This window comes from Manis javanica, chromosome 3 (assembly GCF_040802235.1).
Source record: "Manis javanica isolate MJ-LG chromosome 3, MJ_LKY, whole genome shotgun sequence".
NCBI classification, from domain to species: Eukaryota; Metazoa; Chordata; class Mammalia; order Pholidota; family Manidae; genus Manis; species Manis javanica.
Window position 1 is genome coordinate 127,030,431 of NC_133158.1, and position 17,240 is coordinate 127,047,670.

Sequence of the window (17,240 nt, forward strand, 5' to 3'; positions counted from 1 at the left end):
GCACTATGGAAAATAACTGTACATGACACTTTGTTGATTCACCAAAAATGTACTGGTGTTGTCCCTAGGACCATGTTAGATGTTGGGAAAATGATGATGATGATGACATGCATGGCCCTTACCCTCTCACAAGACAAAGTCAAGAGTGTGAAGATTATGTGTATGCTGTGTAGGGTAATTAAATTCAGAGACCCAAAACAGTAAAAAAATGCTCTCATGGAGAAAAGTCGGGTACTATAAAAGCAAAAAGAACGGCAACCTAACTAAATGGACGTTGGAGTGGGAAGGTTCCCACAGGAGGTAACATATAAACCGAATTATTTAATGACAAACAGGAGTTGAGCAAACACAGTAAGAAAGAGGTGTGGAGCATGATGCATCTAATCCAGCAACCTGCTGTGCCTGCCTGCCTCTAAGTCATATCCATTAACATCTAATCCATCAACAAACTTTATTAATTCTACCTCCTGAAACTGTCTATACTCCTTTACTATCACTCTTAACTCCCTTGGTTCAAACCAACCATTTTTAGTCTAGCCTACTGCAAAAGCACCAATGATCTTCCTGCATCCAGGTTTGCCCACACAATCAACCTTTTTACCTCACAGCCAATGTGACCTAGAGAGAGCAACAGGGCCTTTTTAGAGCAGACAGTGACAAAAAATTTTTGCTGTCTCAGTTGCTGTTTATGGTACGTTTCAGAGTTGTATGTAACATACAAAGGAGGTAAAGGGTAGAAATGGCAGAAATTTCAAGCCCTCCCCCCACCTCTGAAATATAGAAATCCAATGGAGGACAGTAAAGAATATAAAATTATTTTTTAATAGTTGAAAATATTTTTCTTCAAATTTATGAGAGACTCACTGAAGTTACAGGTTTTAAAATATAACTGTTCTACTTCCTATACTTTCAAAAGAAAATTCACTGGCTAGTAGTAAAAAGACCAGATGCACCAATTTGGGTGCATAATTATAGAAAAACATAAGTTAAGCTTTTTAAAACATATAAAACAATTTGAAGAATGCAAAGGAAAATACCAAACGACTACTTTTAAATGATTATCTGCCTGCATAAAAGAGTTCAAATAAAAACAAAATGAAACCACAAACCAAAAACCACACCAAAACAGCAGCTGTTGTTTACAGTTTTCTTTGTTGAATGACGCTAACAGGTCTATGTTATGGAATCATGGTGGCATCTATTTTACGTAATAAATAACCCACAGGGTATATCATATGTTCTCTAAGAATTGGCAAACAAGAAGTCTAGTACAGTAGGTACATCACTAATTCTAATCCTTATTCTACTATAGTATATTTATGGGCAATTAACAACTATTAAATACTTAAGACACACCCTTTTCATTAAGAGAATAAATGTGATCATAGCCATAAAACACTTGGAGACAGGCACTAAGCAGAAGAGAGAGGATGCTAACTTTCTTATTTGTCTTATGCAGGTCTTTTTCTGTACAAACCAATACTTCAGAGCTCTTATGAACAAAAGTGTAGAAGAGGTGAATGGAGCTGACATTTACTATTTAGTATATGCCATGCACTTGGGCAGGCTGTGACCCTTCTCTGGCAGGTATTACCATTTTATATTTGAAGAAACTGAAAGTCTGAGAAATGAAGTTACTTGCACAAGTAAATGTTAGATATGGATTTTGAATCCAGATCAAGATGACTTCAAAGAGCATACTGCTCTTTGAGCTTCAGTTACAGCCAGGTAATTTTGGTGGTAAAATAAGAGAATGAGCTCTGCAGTTACACTGGATTCAATTCTGACTGCCTTAGTAAGTAGTTTGGTGGCCTTAAGCAGTTTAATTCATCTCAGTGAACCTCATTTTCTCTTTCACTTGTTGAACTGGATAACAGCATATACTTTATCCGATTATTGTAGTAGGTGAGGTAATATTTGAAAAACACAAGTAAAGAGATTAGCACACAGTAAACACTCAACAAATGTTAAATATTATTAATAAACCTATAAAATCTACCCACATTATCTTTCCAAGTTATTATGAATTATCCAGGACTGGCCAGATAGGGATGGGGAAAGGTTTGGTTCTTTCACAGAGAGAGAGGCAAGTAAATACGAAGCTTCATAAAGCAGTGTCAGTTTCGAGAGTTGAGCTGTTAAGGGAGCATGGATAATGCAAGATCACAGACAAGACTGGTAGGGTATGGAGTGCCTCAGATGCTGGTACTTTCACAGCTGCCTCTAGTTCCCCCGTCTCTTAATATTCCTATTAAATGGCACCACTATCAATAGCTTAGGTGTGAGGAATCCCTTCCTAGCCTTAACCACCCTGTTTTTTGGGGAGAAATACCTGCTTGTGCTAGGCTTTAGGTAAAATATGCTATGAAAACAAAAAAGTCAGACACTTTCCCTTCAGTTATTAAGGGACTCGTGATTTATTGGGGAAAGAAAGACATAATAACTTTAACTACAAAGAACTGTTGTAAGATAAAATGAACTTTGGAATCCAAAGTCATAGGAAATCTCCACCAGCCTGGCGATGTTAGGCAAGGCATCAGAGAGATAAAACTGAAGTAGAGTATTATAGATAAGTAGGGATTTTAAAGAGAAGGGGTGGCTTGAACATGGGCGAGCTAGATGAGGAGGGCGTTTTAGACTGCCAAAAGTGTACCTGTGCCAAGTCAGACCACGAAAGAATGCAGCCTGTTACCGGCAATACAAATTGTTCTTTATTATTTTGAGTCTGAAGTACAGGGGAATAAGTACAGTGGTGACAAGGAAGGAGGGGTGAGAGGTGGGTAGAGGCCAGAAAGGTGGGGAGACTCCATATTAAGGAGTTTGAATTTTACGTAGTAAACTATAAGGAAAAGGGAATCTCTTAAGTATTGGAAGCAAAAGAATATCATTTTTTCATGATTTTTAAAATTCAGATTTCTTTAAAAATTTGCTTTTCAAATACAGGATGTAATCAAATAAACATTAAACCAAGGTGTAAAAATGATATTCTCTCAATTCCCCTAGTTTAGAGGAAAATCCCTAAAGAAATCAGGGTATATAATGTTTTAACTAAAAGGGCCTTTACACTATAGAAAAAATTAAATGTTGATAAAGAAGGTGGAATTAGCCAAACTTAAGTGCATAATCTATTTATAAAGAAAAAGAACTTATTTGAAAAACACCAGAGGGGGATAAATTACTACAAAAATTAACATGAACCTGCAGTTTGGTGGTTTGAGGTCATAAAAATGTATTTGCTAAAATTAAAACACTTTAAGAGCAAGGAACTACTCTTATTAGACTTTTGAGTTCATAATGCCAGGATTAAATATTTACCTACTGGCAATCAACTCTTCAGAACTTTTAGGAAATAAATTAGTATTGTTTATCCTAATTTTGTATATATTTAATGATGTTTTCTTCATTTTGGTGGTCCTGTTTTCCTGAGTATATATAATTCACTATCTACCCATTTCTTGATGAATTACAGTCCTCATTATAAAACCAATTATTGTGCTAAAACACAATATAGCAAAGCTCTTCAGTACTGTTGAGTCTAAGGGTGTTTTTGGCTCTAAAACCAATGATCCCAGGTTGGAGATGGTGCTTTTTAAAATGCTCCACTTCCCTTATTTTCTAGCAGTCAGTGGTCACTTCTCAGTTGTGGCCAGTCTGCTTGATGTTCATCACCTCCTCTTCGGTTACTCCTTTTTAGTCAGCACCAACACTTGACTGCCATTTAATATGGTTTGTAAACTAAACGTCAACAGACCAAATGATGATAAAAGAACCTCTGCTATATGAGCTTAGGAGCACAAAATACATTAACAGATACCTTGTGGATCAGAGATTTTTGTTTACTTCTTGTTCTGGTGTTAAAATTACTGTTAAAAATCACTGTTTGGGCAGAAGGCACTGAAAGTTTTTTGATTCTTACAAGGCCTGAAACTGCATTTATTTCTTGAGTAAGAGTCAGGTCTGTATTAGCAGTCCGAGTGGAGTGTATGACATTGCCCAGCAGAAATAAAGAGCACCATAAAGGACAAAGTAAGCAGCAGAAATGAACATGAGAAAATATTGTCAGTTGACTTTTATAGTGGAAGGTTTCCAAATTCATTGGGCAATTCAATATTTTGAATATCTGATGTGTACTCTTTCAGTCCAAAAATACAATGGCATTTTGACAATGTGTTTTTTAACTCCTTCACTTACATTAGAACAGCATTTCCAGACTTCATCATTTAAGGCAAGAGTTGTCAAACTATGGCCCACAGGTCAAATCCAGCTCACCACCTGCTTTTGTAACTAAAGTTTAATTTGAATATAGCCAATAAATTGTGTTTACATATTCTTAACAATGCTTCCACAAAACAATGGCAGAGTTGAGCAGATACTATTGAGACCATGTGGCCTGCAAAGCCTAAAATATTTACCGTTGGCCCTTTACAGAAGTTTGTTGACCTCTGATAAGGTATCATATGGAGAATTTTCTAAATGCACATTGGCTAGTACGTCATCCCCAACCCTGCCTTTACAACCACAATCCTACACTTTCAACGTATGTTCTTAGGGGGAAAAAACGCATTAATTTTATGCCAGTGAAGTTAAAATCTTGATATAGGAAAGTATCGCAGAAGTCACTTACATGGATATTCTCAGTGTTGGGAGCTTACTACATGATACAGATGTTTTTGTGGAGCACTTCTAAAATTATCCCTAAATTTCATTCTATCAGTTCTGCATTCTTTATCACTTTATGTACTAGATAGCTATTAAAATTTTCCCTAGGTCTTTTTATCCCCAATTCCTTTAATCGTAATTCAAGTGAAATAGTTTATCATTATCTTCTTTGCCATCACTGGATGTTTTCTTTTGCTAATAATGATCTCAAAATGAGGCAACCAAAATTTAGTACAATACTCTAGAGTCATTATCACCAAGGCAGAGTACAGAAAACTATTACTTGACTGTGGATTATGAACCTCTATAAACACAGCCTAAGACGGTAGAAACTTTTTCTAACTTGATAACTGTAAGTATATACTAAGTATATTTTAGACTTTTAAAATACAGGTTTCAATTTCAAAAACAGAAATGTTTAAAACTGTTATTTGCTTATAAAGTATCAATATTACATCTACATCAGAAAGTTTTTAAAAGGAAAGCTATTTTGAACTGTACACTTGCAAATTTAGGGGATATCTACATTGTCTTAATTAGCAGCTTAATCACCTTAAACAGCCAGTTTGCTGAAATCAGCAGATTGTATTTTCTAGATATCTATGTTCTTCAAAAATAGAAGCTCCATACATGTTTGCTGAATGACCGAAGTTTTACAAATACTTACATCTTTTTTAACTAACACATTTTACAAATGTTCTCTGGTTTGAGTCGCACATTTACATATAAGATATTTTCCACCTTATTCTCAGACAGGTCAACAGGGAAACATTAACATCAAGTTTTGTGGGTAACTCAGTTGTATCTCTTTATTTGCTCATTATCTAGAATATAAGCTTACCTGTGTTATTAAATTACCAAATGTATCTTTGGTCTGATTTAGAACAAGAGAACAAAAACTTGCCTCTAGGCTTATCAGAAACAACATGATTAAAATCTGGATTAATAATTCTATGGTTTGATTACTCTCCTTAAAAGTTACTTTAAATATTTCCAGAGTTAACTACTACCTTTTTTGATGTTACCCAGCCTCTTATATGTATTTCTATGACTTTACCTCAAAGCATTCTTATTAACAGTATCTATGCCCATGTTTGACTTCCTGCTGGACTGTGAACTTTTCCATGATATGGTCTTTCTTTTGGGTCACTGCAGTCTTAGAGCATGGAAGAGTAAGTAGGGAAACTAAATCATTTAAATTACCCAGGGAAAAATATAACAAGAGCCCCAACAAAGAGAAGTAGCAATAGTAACAGCAAGAAAGAGATGGATGAAGACAGTTTGGAAAGGAAAATAAAAAAACACTGAGAGACCAGTTGGATTTCAGGGCTAAGCAGCATAATTTTAAACAAATTTCACTACAGTGGATATGCATGGGCATCAAGTGTTTTTGAGTACAGTTTTTCTGAGCTCCAGTTAGGGCCTCAAATTCTCTTCCTCTAAGAGTCACTGAGCTGTTGTTGGAGTAAGTCCAAAGGGACAGCTGTAAAATGCACTAGATCTGGAAGGATGCATATTATCTATTTCTTTCAAATGGCTGTCCTTTACTGACCTTTACAAGCTGACCATGAGAAAACAGATTTAAGTAATTCTTTTAGTGATTCAGGGAGACCTTAACAACTTCAGGGTGGAAGATCAAGTTCTCATGACCAGAATGTAGAAAATTCAAATTCCTTTGGTTAGGGGCTGTGATTCATTTTCACTATTAAATTCATAGTGTTATGAAAATACCTTTCAGAGATTTAATGCATTTCTTAAGCAAGAGTTCCCTAATATGAGGTCCATAAATGGGCCTGCACTAATGGATTTTTAAAAATAATAACAAACAAGATCTAAGTCAGTAATGTCCATACCAAGGTAGACATCTGATTATCAATAAACGTGAACAAGGACTTTATTAAGGTGGGTTAAAAGAATCCAGTGTTGAGCAGCAAAATCAAATGTGGAAAACAAACATAAGTGCTATTAATGAAAGTGAAGTGGAGTAATAAATACTTGACCTTAAGATTATTAAATAATAAAGTTAAATCCCATATTTACAAAGATAAACCATACCAAATCTCAAAACGTGTAGTCACTAATTTTCCCAATTTGAACTTCAAAAACTCAAATTTTGGTGTGTGATAATATAAACTAAATTTCTTAAAATTTAAGCTCAAAAGGAGACTAAACATTCAAAGAGGTGAAGGTTAAAGGGATAGGATAGGCTTATGAGGAAAGGTAAATGTAGTTAAGCAATGTGCAAAATACAAGAGATATTTAATAATACCACATAATTTAATAGGACAAATGATTTCACAGTGACATAGGGTTTTCCAGGAAATATTTCCTTTCTCATCTTTGTGAGGGAGTCAGGGTAGATTATCATAGCTTCACATAAAACAGGCAGCAGAAGTCAGAAGTAAATTATAAATCAGGCTACTGTAGAAACCCCACTTACTCTTTCAGATCAAGATGGCAATATATGATAAACTATATAATTTCAAAATATAGAACTAAAAGAATAACTAATACTTCAAATTAAAAAAATTAATATTTGGCTTTGTTTTTTCTAGAATACTTTCCTTCTAATTCTTTGATTCCAATATTAACTAGCCCACCTTGTGACTAATGGTATGCATCATTAAGTCAAGTGGGCAGGATTATGGGTGCCTCCCACTGTTCAAAGAGAAGAACAAAGCTAACCATTTCATAAAGAGAATCTAAGCAGTGACTTGAGCTTTAACATCTGAACACCTGCAGCAAATGAATAACCAACAGACCTGAAAATGTTTTGCAAACCTTTACATTTTTCAACTAGGTATTATTCACTATTTAGTAGCAAAGAGAACAACATATATGAACCTAGTCTAGTTGTCAGGGTTAATGCAAAAATGACCTAACTAGAGTTTTAGCTTTGGTTCTGATGACTGCACCATCATCGTCAGTTCTACTAACCCTAGAGTAGAACTCTGAATTCTTAAGACTTCCTCAGGAGGGAAAGCTTCAGGCAGTTTCCTTATCTGCATACAGTGAATATACAGTTACTAACTCATAGTGATGTTATAAAAATTACATGATATGATACATGTAAAATCCTTAGTCTAGTGCGTGGAGCATGAAAACTCAATAAACTTTCCTTCTCACTGTAATAGATCAATGCTATCTTAGACCTGTGTGTCCATAAAGGGGCCAGAACTTTACTGGCTTAGGCTTAATGTAAGGAGATGGTAGATATTATTTTAAAAATCACTTTGAAAATATTTATATATTTTTAATGCAGAATATTTTATGTATTTGACATCTCTACAGATGTCACTGGCTTTTCATCTTTATCTTTTTACTTTTATTGAACTGCAAAATTAGAACTAGGCTTGTTATCAGTTAAACTCAGTTTTAGCAGAGAGCATCAAATGGACATCTGACATATTTCAGTACTGATAAAACTTAAGAAAAAACAACCAAATGTAAGTTGTAAATGTACATACTTGACCTTAAGATTATTAAATAAAAAATTAAATAATAAAAAATTATATGTCCCATATAATTCAGGAAGTTTATAACAAATAAAATTAACAAATATTCTTATTTAGAATTATGCTGTATGTAATTTGTAAAATCTATTTCTTTATATTTATACATGAGATTATATTGGTTTTCTTATTTTAAAAAAAAGGGAAAAAGTGCAATGAGAGGTAACAAATACATTTGGCTCTTGTGCTGAAATAAATAATGACCAGTGAGAACAAGTGAAAAGTGAAGTGTAATAAAATAGACCATACTACTGATTTTCTCATCATATTTAAAAAAAATGTCTTTTAATCAGACTTGGATTGTTTAGAAATAAGCAGGGATGCTCTTTTGACAAGGACACAGCTCATCTTCTACATGTAGTAAGATACTATTTAGTTCACTGAAGCAATACTTATAAGAAATTTAGTCTAAGGTGAAGAGTAATTTTTTAATGGAAAAAAATTTTCCTTGTCCAATGGTTACATAGTATGTTTTATATAAAGATAGAAACCTAAGGTATTTACCTTTGGCAGCTGTAGCTACATTTAAGGACCAAGAGTATATACTTGAACAAAGTGAAAACAGAAGCCTAATTATGCAACTGATTGCCTCCATGAAAATTTAACCAATATGAGATAAAATGAGGAGACCAGCCCAGAAAGGGCACAGCCTATTTGTAAAGGAATACAAAAAGTATGGAGGGGTTCTTGAAATGTTACTCCAATTTCCTGCTAAGCTCCCCTGGAACATAAAATGGTCCTGAAAGCTTACTATGTAAAAGTTTATAACAAAACTTATTATTCATAGTAACCAGAAAACAGGGCTCACAGTCATTTGTAATTCCCCTTTACAAGTGCGACTCATGTCCCATATAATTCAGGAAGTTTATAACTTAGAATTTACTACTTGGAATTACACAGATAATGCCCACTACATATTGCTCCTTAAAGGGCTCTACTTTTCTGCTTAAGTAAGTGTTAAAACTAACTCTCCCTCTTTTTTGTTAAAACCCTGGGGACTTCAGCAAAAATAATTTTACTCTATCATGTCTTAATGAAGCTAACACCATCCTGGACTTGGCCAATTGGCAAAATAGTTATTTTCTGGTTGATAGTGATTTAAGGAGAAAGAAGAGAAAATAATGTATCATCCAGACCCAGTTAGATAAATTCATTTAAGAGCTTAAAAATATCTAGATTAAACATCTAGAAAAAGATAACTAACAGCAACAGTCTTTCAGCTCACTTGACTTGTTTCTTTTAAAGACCTGTAATAAACAAGATGAAAGAAAGATGTTTTCATGAACCATCAGGAATGAGAATTTCTCTCCCTGAAGTTTTTCAAATGGGTTTTCCTCTTATATTTTCTTTCTTTCTGGTATAGTGTATGAATACGTCAACAGTCTTCTTTCAAGTCTTCCTGCTACTGTGGGTGAGGGTGAATGAACTTTTGGGAAACGCTTCCTTCACACTGTTCCCTTTGATCTTTTTATCTGTATGAACAACTAGCTATCTTATTTCCTTATGCCATGGGATGAAGATACAATAATCACTACTGGGTCTTCTAGTCAAGTACTATTCCTTTTGGTGGTACCCGCCTACTATCAAGATACATTAAAACTTGTCTGCACCCCACTAATTAACATTATGGTCTTTCTTGACAATGACAAAAATACAAGTCTTGCATAAATTGAAAATTGGGTCAGCCACAGGTTTCTCAGTAGACCCAGTTGCTCTATCTTTCTTGCACTGAAAAGGTGGTTTATGTCCATAGATAAATTTTTTTTTAAAGCCAAAATACTAAGTTTGAAGTCTAGTCTGGTCCAATAAAGATGGAGTTAGCTTTGACTGGGGATACTAGCAGATACAATATATTCACCTAATTGCATCCAATTATATTTCATAGAAGGTCTCTTTACTTGGAATATTTTTTTAATATTTCTGACCAACCCAACATTCTAAACCTAACAGATTTGTACTATCTGCCAGAGGCCAGATTGATCTCAGGGAGAGAGAATCAGGGGCCAATTATAAAGCTCCATCAAGGTCTCTGGTCTGTAAAAAAGTTCCCAATTTCCTGAGGCCAAATGTCACACAACTACAGCTATGGTTTCTATGCTAATGTACATACTTTCGTGCACAAAAAATGAAAAAAAGCAGATGCTCATGTATCATTGCAACTGGCTGTTGCAAAGATATTTTCAAAATTGAATGATGAGGTCTGGATTGTGCTGCAGTGATCACGGTGGTGACCTCCAATACTGACAGGCTAACGAGGAAGTGTAAATGGACTCCACCAATTTGCTTTGCAGCAGGAAAACAGCCTATTGGTAAGTGAATCAAATAAAAACATTAGATTAAAAATATAGAGTACTTCTTGAATGTGTTTATCAACCTTACACAGGGGCCATGCTAGTGTTCTGTTGTCACTCGAATTTTAGTAGTATGCTCTATGGAAACAAGTTCTATCCAATAAACTTTTACCAAAAATACTAGGAGGACCTTGCTTTTAGTTTCATTCATCCCAAGCCACAGTCCCTAACAGCTCCATTACATAAGAAAGCATCAATATAATACAGTGTCATGAAAACATATTTCAGTTTACAAAGCATTTAACATACAACCAGGATTAGATTAGACTGGAAAAATCTGGCTTGAGATGTATTTAGTATCCTTAGCTATCATGTCAATACTTAGGTCCCTGACATTTTTGTCTAGTTATTTATCTACCCTTGCTATTTTGCCCCGATATCACAATCTCATTCTTTGTTCTTGAAATAATTTCCTTTCTTAAAGGCCACTCTGATAAGCTCTAAGTATTATTTCCTCTTGTACCATATCTATTGATATATTATTGGCATTCTCACAAACAGGTACATAGCATAGGAAGTATAGTGTATTGAAATTTTATTTCACTAAATTTCACTTGTTAATCACTTAATGTTTATTCTTAATCTGAATACTTCACATGCCAAATATATTGGCCAAAGCAAGTACTCCCCAGTTTTATTTAACTTAATAGATAAAGTCATAAAAGCTACTTGCAAATATGTCCCATGTTTTTCAAACTGTACTCTAATGAATGTAAGATACTGTATTATTTGTTCAGTGAATTCTACCTGTCTAGCCACATTACAACACATTTCAAGAGGGATAATACAAAATTGGATAAAAGACATGAAACAAAGTAGAAAGCTGATTTTTAAAATTTGCTTTTTCAATGATAAAGATCAAACAATAACATGTAATCACTGGCCATCTGCTCTACTTCCTGGCAATAACAGAATACTTCAGTATTATACTAGTAATGGTGAAACCTCTACTGGCCAACTTTAATAGTGATTTATCATCCTTCAGTATTCAATTTCTGGTAAAAGGCTATTTCACTAAAGAAAAATTTGAAGAGATACAGAATAGCTGGCAAGCAAAGGAACAAAGATCTACCAGAAGTGCAATCGAGAGTGGGGGTAGTTTAACTGGAGCAGAGGCATCACCTTGCCAAGATGTGGAAAGCAGCAGTCCTTGAAATGACGGCAAGAATGTGAAGTCATTTAAGCACAGATACTTTAAAAAATCAGTATTTTTTAGACAATACAAAATAGACAAGGCACTTCAGAACCATTTAATGATGGCAGAGAGAAATATTAGTAGATGATCATTACTTTGACCTCTTAAACACTGTTCACTTATTCTTCATGGGTACAATGTACCAAGTATATGGTAAGTTATAGTAACTATACCTTAAAATGAGAGCAATGAGAAAGATAAACTGAAATGGGTATAACTATAAAAACAAGCAACATAAGTAATCAATAAGTAGAATATTTCCATTTCTATTAATTGATGCTCAGTATGTCATCAACTGACCACCTTTAAGGCACATAGCTAATAAATTACCTTATAATAATTCAATAAACTAAAGTGCTTCCTTATAAAATTTATCAACTGTCAAAACTTTCAGACTAGTTATTTAACATAAATCATTAAACTGTCTATTATCTCTCAACTGTTTCACAGATTAGACCTATTAGCTATTTTGCTGAAATTAAAACAAAGGCACAGAGGGAGATATAAGAAAGTTTGAAAAAGAGAACTTAGCTAAAATTCTAAACCTTCACTAGGGAGTAGTACCTCAAGAAGGGGAAAGATTACAATGAGCACGGGAAAGTTCCTAAAGTAAAGAGAGATATGGTGGGGGACATTAACAGAGACTTTTGTGTATATGCCCAATAATGGTTATCACAGGGTTTGATATACAATAAAGAATCCTCATGTGAAAATTCAGAATGAGAGCATCTATTACAGTACATAAAGAGCACATTCAAACCTCATTATCTTAAATAGCAAGATTAAGGTTAACCTAAAACTGGAACATAAACTTTTAACTTCATCTAGTCAGTACTAATTATCTTTATTATCTGATAGTTGCTTTATGACCTCTGTGATTGTAATTTTGATAGTCTCATGCCAATTTTGAGGGACATGAGAAAAAAAGGCAGACAAAAAACTTAAGTATCCCCACTGTCAATGCTAAGAGTCTGAAATTTACCTTCTGTCACAAAGCCCTCAAAATGAAGATTTTTTTAAAGAGAAAAGTATGAACTGTATTTTTATAGCATAAATAACAAAATCATTATTTTGTTGTATTTAGTAAATATATTTCAGCATATTTAGTTTTAAAAATATTTACTTTCACATCTCTTAAGAATCGGTTAATTAAAATGTGCTTGCTTTCTTTATTACAATTGGCTTTACAATACTAGTAATGTTCTTCCCATCCCTAGTCCACTCACAATAGTATCATTAGTGCTAAGATACAAATAACAGTGCTGTATTTATGACTGCACTTTAGTTTCCACAAAAGCAAAATTCTGAGAAGAGCATGAGTCATTATCCCCAGGGTCAAAAAAAATAATGTTTCTTTGGTCAGAATATGGAACTTATTACTGCAACCAGTAATTTAGCATAGAAATTCCATTTCTGAATAAAAAGAACAGAATGTTTCTTTTCTCTATTTAAATACTCCAAAACTAGCAGAACTGTCCATCTGTCTGCTTTTACTACTCTCCATATCTGCTGTGTGGTGACAGAAAAACAGCCTTAGTCTAGCTATTTTCAATACTGCTCTTTTATCCTTTTAGGATGTCATTTTCCCAGGACAAAATACAAACACACACAGACACACACCCCCGACCCCTGAACCTATTTGAGCATCTATTACAAAATCACTATGATATAAAGAGAGAACATTCTAAACATGGGCATTTATTTCCATAATGTTAAATGTTAAAAAGTTCTCAGGTTCATATTTTATATGAACTTATATTTCATTCATACACATCTTAAAACAGCTTCATAATTGAAAGGTAAAAGGTACAAAGGTGAGGAACTACTAATGTAATGATCTAATTAAGGCCTCCCCCACCCCCCCAACTTCCCCAATAAAAAGTGGAATATTTTTTGGGCTTCCTCTGATTGCTTCTTTGTTGCTACCTCTTAGTCTGCTTGTTACTGAAATGTGGGCATTTTTCATGACATCACCACTCTCTTAATCTCCAAGGTTAGAACCTCTTGCATGATGTCACTTCTACTCACTGAATTTGCTATCAAATTCATTTTTTCCCCCCAGCCATCCTCTCTATCACTATTAGACCTTAAAGAGTTCTCATATGGAACACTAACCTATCCTTAACTCAACAACCATTCATTACAGTCAATGTTATCTATAAGACACTGGCAATTAAAGTGGGATGGGTGATGGAAAAGAGAGGAGAAAAAATTATTCATAAGTGTATAAATGATGGTGAAAAGGACAGACTTCTGACCTTTATTACCTTATAATCTATAAGGCAAAATTTAGTGACTTTGTGTGTGTATGTGTTTATTTAAAGGAGAGGCACTTTATGAATGAAAAAAATTTATAACAGGTACAGAATGAGAGGGGCAGAGCAGATTTTAAGTGGGCATTATGAACTAAGACAAAAAGCCTTGAAAGTATACAATATTCAATTTCTCGCACCCTCAGTTCATTGAACTGACTACCTAAAACACCTATCTAATTACACTATTATTCAAAATAATACAATGAATCTCTAGTATGTACAGTATATAGCTTAGACTCAAAGCCTCACCAATCATTATGATTATGCTCTGCCCTCACTCTCTTTCCCCCACACTCTGAGCTCTAATTTTACTGGATCAGTCTCTTCTTTTTAGTTTTCTTTGCCTTTGAAAATAGGGTCCATGATCTTTTTTCTACATCTATTCCCATGTATTGCCATTTCAATCATACTTACCCTTTAAATTCAGCCCAAAAGGCCTTCCCCACAATCCCTTCAGTCTCATTAAACATGGCTTCTAATTTCAGATGAATTTTAGAATTATTTTGTTAAATTCAAAAACAAACATCAGAGCAAAACTTTGTATTTTGATTGAGAACACGATTTATACTATTTTAGGGAGAACTCATATTTTTAACAAGATTTTCTTCCTATCCAAGTGTGTATTTTCACTTAACTAAGTCTGTTTTTCAATGTGCCTCAGTATTCAACTGAACTGTAAGTAACATACAATCATCTGCACATATTGCAGTGAGTTTGCTGACTTTTGACACTTTTTACATCTGATTACCCCAGTATTGAACATTCCTATTGCCCCAGGACATTCCTTCATGCTCTTCTTCAATTAATTCTCTCTCTACTCCCAGATTATAACATTTTGATTTCTGTAATTATAGATTACTTTTGTCTTGACTTCATATAAATTCAATCATACAGTGTATATTCTTTAATGTTTGGCTTAACATATTGTATTTGAGATTTATACATGTTATTAAAGTATCAGTCATTAGTTCTTTTTAATCACTAAGCAGTAAGTAAAAATATACTTGCAACTTACTTAATCTTACTCTTCAGTTGTTGAATATATGGACTGTTTCCAGTTTTGCCCATGAACATTCTTCCATCCGTTTTTTGTTTGTTTGATTTAGCGGACTGTGGATAAAGTGAAGGTTCCTATGGCCAGGATTCTTACCTGGCCCTGGTCAGCCTGCTCACTATGCATGTGCGGGCAATATGTTTTTACTGACTCTATATAAACAGCTCTGCCCAGTGCTCTGGGACGACAGGGTGGCATGGCCACATGGCTGCAGGAGAGCAGAGACTGGAGTGGTGGCAGCTCTGAGGACAGATACTGAGATGGCTATGGGGGTAGAGAGGCCCAGAGGCAGAGATCGGCTTGCTGCATGCAGACTTGCTCCACTTGAGTTGACGGGTTTCTAGTGATTGACCTGCCACCATGGGAATAGTTGGGTATAAACCCTTTCACCCCAAGAATGTTCCATCTTCATTTTTCGGTCTTATTGATTCCATAGTGAACTTGCCTGGGGCTGAAATCAATTGGGAAGACATGGACATATACTTTTATTTATTTTGATAAATACTTAGTAGCGAAATGCTGTTATATGGTGTGCAGACTAATTGCTTATTCTTCAAGAGGTCTGCTTGCAAAATTGGCCCTTGAATGGTAACTGGGAACAGGATTTTGGATTTTAAGAGGATTCCCATCCCTTAACTGATAAGGGCTGTTCACTGCCTAAATTGTTTATAAAAACAATATGATTTATGTTGAATACTTGTTTTCCCTCTGGAATGAGGGTATGTGCTGGGCAGAAGGATCAGCTTCTAATAAAATACTTGTACACTTAATCTAACAAGTTTTCCTAGATTGGCTACATTTCACACTTCTCAACCCCTTGTTGGAGGAAGTACGTGTATCTTGCATGATTACACTAGAAGAACCTGAAAGCATGCACCTTGGCTCCCATGGAATTCTTCCCATGCACCTCTTCCTTTGTTGACTGTGCTTTGTATTCTTTTGCTCTAAGAAATCACAGCCATAAGTATGATTACATGCTAATTAAGTTCTCTGAGTACTTCTAACCATCAACTTGGTAGTGAGCTTACCTCCCAACAGGTAAGGTAAACGTTATGTTTAACTTTATGAATTTGCCTACCAATTTTCCAAAGTGCATTTTGCATTCCCACCAGCAGTGAATGAGAGTTCCAGTTGTTCTACATCCTCATAACTACTTAATGGTATCGTTTTTTTTAGCTATTCTAGTGGGTATGTAGTAGTTATCTCTAGCTTTTACTGATGACTAATGATGTTGAAAATCTTTCCATGTGCTTATGGCTACATTTTCTGTGAAATATCTGAGTCTTTTACCAATTCTTATATTAGGTAGGTGATTTTTTTAAAAAAGTTTTGACTTCAGAGTTTTCTAGATATTCTGGACACACGTTTTTTTTTGTCCTTATTTTGTACTGAGAATATTTTTTTCCTATTTTGTGGCATGTCTATTCACTTTCCTAATGTTGGCTTTTGATGACAAAACTTAATTTTGATCAATCCTAGCTACCTAATTTTCTTTTATGACTAGTGCTTTTTGTGTCCTAAGAAATCTTTGTCTTTTCAGTAGAGTATTAAAAGATTTCTTCATTTAAGTTCTGCTATAGCTTATTAAGTTTATTTCTAGATAAGTGAAATTTTCGGTTAATTTTCTGAAAGGGTTACTCTCTTCCAATTATATAACAGGTTAAAGGAACCCTATGGTTTATTTATATATTAATGCAATAATACTGAGAAGCCATACAGAAAAAGATGGATGAATATGACCAAAAAAAAATAAAAGACTTTGGTCTGGAAAAATTACTACAAACCAAACTGAAAGACCACTGGCAAAGTGGGAAGATATATTTGCAACACATGTGACAAAGAGAAAATTTTTTTTGTAATTTACTAATACTCCAGACAAGTCAATAAGAAAAAGATGAATAGAAAACATTACACAGTTTGCAGAAAAGGAAATTTAGATGGATAGGCTTAAGAAATTAATAATTTTAAAAATGCAATTAAAAACAATGTTACATTCCCATTTTTTACTTATGAAAACAAGCTTGATGAAACCTATTACTGCAAAGACAGCACTCTCAGATTGTTGGTGGATATGTAAATTTTCTAGAAGACAATCTGACAATATGGTTCAAAATTTTAAATGCACAATTCTTAGACTAGAGATCCCACCACTAG

At 34.3% G+C, this 17,240-nt stretch overlaps 1 protein-coding gene and 1 non-coding gene across 3 annotated transcripts in view; both read right to left on the reverse strand.

The window, feature by feature from the left end:
• PIK3CA (phosphatidylinositol-4,5-bisphosphate 3-kinase catalytic subunit alpha) overlaps positions 1-17,240 on the reverse strand; it is an 80,604-nt gene that overhangs the window by 31,228 nt on the left and 32,136 nt on the right. The window contains exon 1 of one of the 2 annotated variants that reach the window (XM_073232048.1): positions 15,048-15,537. The exons of the other annotated variant lie outside the window; for it this stretch is intronic. The gene's annotated coding sequence lies outside the window, so the exon portion shown is untranslated. Of the gene's footprint in view, positions 1-15,047; positions 15,538-17,240 lie in introns of those variants that run through there. 2 annotated transcript variants of the gene reach the window in all.
• Positions 10,510-10,611, reverse strand: LOC118969469 (U6 spliceosomal RNA). The gene has a single exon (XR_005057396.1). It is a non-coding gene; the product is annotated as a U6 spliceosomal RNA (small nuclear RNA).